The sequence below is a fragment of the Chinchilla lanigera genome, unplaced genomic scaffold, assembly GCF_000276665.1.
Source record: "Chinchilla lanigera isolate Chin_1 unplaced genomic scaffold, ChiLan1.0 scaffold00107, whole genome shotgun sequence".
In the NCBI taxonomy this organism is placed as follows: domain Eukaryota; kingdom Metazoa; phylum Chordata; class Mammalia; order Rodentia; family Chinchillidae; genus Chinchilla; species Chinchilla lanigera.
In genome coordinates, this window is record NW_004955508.1 from 1,976,500 (window position 1) to 1,981,648 (window position 5,149).

At 39.2% G+C, this 5,149-nt stretch overlaps 1 long non-coding RNA gene across 1 annotated transcript; it reads left to right on the forward strand.

Moving 5' to 3' along the window:
• The first annotated feature begins 16 nt into the window (after positions 1 to 16).
• LOC106146965 lies at positions 17 to 4,650 on the forward strand. Its single transcript, XR_001231645.1, has 2 exons — positions 17 to 3,596; positions 3,716 to 4,650. It is a non-coding gene; the product is annotated as an uncharacterized LOC106146965 (long non-coding RNA).
• The last annotated feature ends 499 nt before the right edge of the window (positions 4,651 to 5,149 follow it).

The window sequence follows — 5,149 nt, forward strand, 5'->3', positions numbered from 1 at the left end:
GCGCGGGCGCGCGGGGGCGGCCGCGGGGGACCGGCTCCGGGAGGGCGGAGCTGGGCGCCTGTGGGAGGGCTTAACTCGCGATCTCTGGAGACCAGAGGTTTAGTAAGCGTGTTTGGTGGTTGTCGAGTCTTCCTAGGCCCTGCCTCGCGGTGCCATTGTGGGAAGGTCCTCTAAAGAGAAAGGGGAGGGAAAGAAAGGAACTGAGGAGAGATCGGTTGTAGCCCCTTCGGCTGAGCTGCGCGCGGGGCGGAGCCTGGGTGGGCGGGGCCTTTGGTGGGCGTAGTCCTGGCGGGGCGGGGCCAGGCGGGGACGCGCGGGGAGCTGGGGCCCGGGGTCGCGCGCCTCCCAGCTGGAGGCGGAGCCGGCGGGAGGACGTGGGAAAGGTGTGTGTCCTGGGGCACTGCGTCTTCAGCGTGTCGTCTGCGGGGGTATTTTAAATTCCCGAACAAGCCCAGAAAGGAGTCCTCAAGACTGCAAGGGAACACCAGATGAAGGCGAGCTGGCCTGGCCTGGCGCGCTCAGCTCTCCGCGAGGAAGCGGGGATGGGCAGGATTGCCTTCGCGCCTCCCCTGCTTCTGCAGCCAAGCCCTGAAGCGGCTTCCTTCGGGGTGGAGAGAATTCTCGGCGCCGCCCGGAAAGGGTCCCCGGGGGGCTGGCGGGCTGCCCCTCCGGGCCGGGCTCCGGCCTCGCTCGCCGGCTGGGACGCGTTGCCGTGGCGGTAGCCATGGGGACCAGAGTGGCTGGTGCTGGGATTCACAGAAGATTGCGAAAATAACTCTGCGGTGCCGAGCCAAAGCGCTTTGTTACAAGTTTCAGGAGGCCTCTACTCTAGCGGTAGCTGCGATGTATTTTATTATTATGCGTTTTACGTTCAGTGCTAGGATAGGTAAAATGAGGAAGGACGGTGTGATGGATCAGGTGGTTCCTGATAACCTTATTAAATGTCTGCATCTTCACTGAGTTAATTTTAGGAGTGGAATAATTATTTAGGAAGACCATGGTAACTGGCAAGTATAGGTGAATTCTCTGCACTTAAGGAGCGCTAGCTATACCAGAGTATCAGATTCATTTGTCTGAATTTTCTGTATTCTTTGAGTAGAAGTCAACCTCTCAGTGAGAACCGCTGAGGTTGTTTTGTCCTTTGTGATCTAAAATTGAAACTTTGGAAACAAACTCTTTGAGGAGTTATGTTCAACATAGAAGTGAGTTTCACATCATATTACAATGAACACAGGCAAATTGGAAGATTTACTCTAAAAAAGCTCGGTGCAAAGTAACTGACTGCTACAACTGAGAGCTGTATCAACATTTAGCAAGATTTTAACTTGCCTTCGAGCATCCCAGAACTTTATGCAAGACAATTAGGAACAAAATCGTACATTAAGGTTTCTTCTGAAGAGTTTTGTATGACTGGGCTGGAGACGAGAACTCTAGCTGTCCTGCTGCTGAATTGTAAACTGGGCAAGTTGTTACTAAACTGCACATTTGTTATGTCTGATATATTTTCTCTATGCTTCGTAGAGCTGTTTGATTACTACTAGTAATATGTGTGGAATGGCTTTAAACAAAGGGCTACGTAAAGTATATTTTATTTTTATGTTTGAACTAGTGATTGGTTTTGCCAGTAAACATTAAGCGAAGAGAATTGGGGCATGGTGAGAGACTATTTAGGACTTTAGGTAACTAGTAACAGGGTTAAGGTGGGACTGCTTCTCTGTATGCAAGAGAACTTTGGAGTTATTAAACTATTCATGCGTTAAAATTATATAGGCATCTCTTGAAAAATTACTACTATGCGCGTTAGATTTTGAGAAAATACATACTTCGCTTCTAAGTAGCTCACATTTGTTTAAAAGTTCTGATGTTCAGTTAAATTTTCTAGACATTTATCAAGAATTTAAAACATTATTCCAAAGGAATATGAGAGCTATATGAGATAAACTGTGTTCCAAAGTACCATCTGAGGGATTAGGAAGAGATCAGTAAATGAATGTTAATGCATGTTAATGTCACCTTTCCTGTAAACTACAGGATGCTTTTGGCTAGTGGGATCATTGACTTATCCAAAGTTCTTGACTATTATCTTAAATAATAGCAAATAATGTAATTTCCAGTACATTGTAAAATGTCATTTTACAGTAACTTGTCACTGCTTTAAACCTATCTGTTGGAATTAAGCACTATAACATGCCAATACTAATGTGCTTTTGTAGTTGAAATTTCATATTCTACTGTCTGGAGACTGTTTCGTTGTCATAAACAGGGAGTGGGATGCCACTGGTGTGTAGTTAGAAAAGGCCAAGGATGCAGCAAAAAATCTTACAATACACAGAACAATTCCTAACAGGCAATTAACTCACCAAAAAGTCAATGTGCCATTGAGAAAACTTGACCTACTGAACTGTCTTATGTAGGCTGTATTCAGGCATAAAAGTCTTGTTGGTTATCATACTTACATCAAAAAATAAGTGTATATTTAAATTTATTGCATATCTGTGATCATAATGTTTGAAATGTTAAAGTCAATTGTTAAAGTCAATTTGGAGGAAAAAAAGTTTTATTACTACTGTTAGTGTACAGCCGGTCAAACAACATACATATCCCAGTTTTGAATGGTTAAAGTGTAAGATTTTACTGAGATGGATTTCTTTATGAGATTGGAAAAGTGTTTCCTTACCTAATCATTGGAACTATTTTCTTACATTGCTTTTGTTTTGTGGCCTGGCAGTTAGTGTACCCTTTCTGCTTCTACCTGGGTAAGAGATACTCTTTTTGTAAAAGTTCAATTCCCTCTGTTCTGAAGTGCCTTGAACAGTTTCTGGTATATATGGTTGTTCCATTAGCAGTCGTTAGATAGATGGATAAACAATTGAAAGGATATACACTTCAAAATTAAATGTTATAGTAGTCCAAGCTAGAAATCATAGGTGTTAGTATCAGATTAAATGTTATTATAATAACACAACTAGAAATGATGGGTGAAAACTTGTACATTTTGGATATACAGTATTCTGAAGACAAAGCAAGGGAAACTTACTTAAAATTTGCATGTAAAAGAGAAACATCAGCTATCACTGCATGCCTATGGTCCTGAAAAACTGTAAGTTACCATTTGTCCAAGTCTTTTGGGGCTATTGTAAGAAAAATATGATAGGTTAGATAACTTATAAACATAGAAATTTATTTTTCTCAGTTTTGGAGGCTAGAAAACTCCATGATCAAGGTACTTGGAAAATTTGGTGTCTCCTGCTTCATAGATGTGCGTATGTTTGATGTCTTCATATGCCCATAGCACAGAATCTGAGATTTCCTTTATAAGGATGCTAATCACCTCCCACACATCCTGCCTTCAGATACCATCACACTGGGGTTAGGCTTCAACATCAGAATTTGTGAGGGACACCAACATTCAGATCACAGCACCGCTTATTCGTATGGGGGAGACTGAGACGAATAGGATGATGAAGGTGGAAGTGTAATTCTTCTGTCCATTTTCTTCAGTGGCACATTTGTGTTTCTAAATTTAATTTTCCATTGAAACCTGTACTTATCTATCACAATATAAATAATACCATGTATTGCCTTCAGTTTAAAAGGTCTAGGCTGGGGATTTAGCTCAGCGGCAAAAGCGCCTGCCTGGCAAGCGCAAGGTCGTGAGTTCGGTTCCTGGTACCGGAGAAAAACCAAAAAAAAAAAAAAAAAAAAAAAAAAAAAGGTCTAAACATTTTCTCACAGACTGATGGGACATTTCCCATGCTCTACCTTCAAGTTGAACACCTGACAACATTAATTGAAATACTTCTACTAAGTACTATTATCTCATTTATGTGTATTAGGAGATTGAACCTTCAGCTCACGTTTGGTTACTGAAGGTTTTTCTTTAAAAAACTATTGAGTTTAAAATACAGTAAGACGTATTTTCTACACAACTTTCTATATAGGTATTTTCTCATTTCAAATAGTTGGCTCTGCTGGTTGTCAAGCTCATACCAAACCTGTGAGTTTGCTTGTAGTAATTGAATCATAAGTTTTCTGATTTGTTCAGAATGAAGCAAATTAATCCAAACACAAATGCAGTGTTGTAATTTATTATTTATAATTCATATTATCACGTAGTGTGAGTTTTCCGCATTGCCTAGGTTAATTCTGAGAAATGAATTTTTCAGTGTATTTTTTTAAACTTTATTGATTTATTTATTTGGTTTGCTTTGGTTAAGCAGAGAAAATAATACATGCAAAATTGTCATTTTCAATGAGAACCCACTTGTTAAGATCTCTAAAAAAGTTGCCCCAAGACAAGTCTGACTGTAAACCTATGTAAATTAAAATTATTGTTTTCTGTCTTATGGGTTGGCACATGCACTGAATATGGATAGGTAAAAGATGCACTGTGTTCAACTTAATGGCTCTACAGATTGCAAAAGTCAGCCATAACTAAAGATTTAATATAATTAAGCCTTTTTACCAAGTTTTTAAGAGCAGTCTTGAATAAAACTGGCTTTTGGTTTTAACAGTGTGTATGTGGAAAGAAGAATACCAGGATTTGACTCATGCTAGCACTTTTATTCCCCATTGCTTTTTAATCCTCAGTACAAATGTTAATGCAGGTGTTCCAAGATAAACTATAATGTTTAAAAAATTACTTAACACTTTCAGCATAACTTGTGTTTAATTGAAGACATTTAAATCGAAGAGCTTATCAGATGATTAGTTGGTACTAATGCCAGGAAGATATACGCACAAAACAAGTCCAAAATAAAATCTATATATATATCTATTTTTGAGGAATAACCACAGTTCTTGCAGATAAGACATTAGCCCAGTCTTTATGTTTTAATTAAATTTTCAATTCATTAGAAAAATTATTTCTTTTAATGACTTTTCTCGCAGCAGCCATTCTTTGTAAAGTGTACTTTTGTACATACACCAGACACAAGTAATGCTTTTTATAAAACTAGTAAATTAAAAGTTCTTAAAAAACAAAATGAAAAAGCAAAAGCATTTTGAGAGAGAATGACAAATATGAAAGATTCAAAATAGGAAGATTCAAGACACGGATAAATGAATCTCTAAGTGAAAAACCGTATCTAGAAAATAGGATATTTAAAATTTGCTGAAAATACTGTTGTGATGTATACGTTAAAAAGCC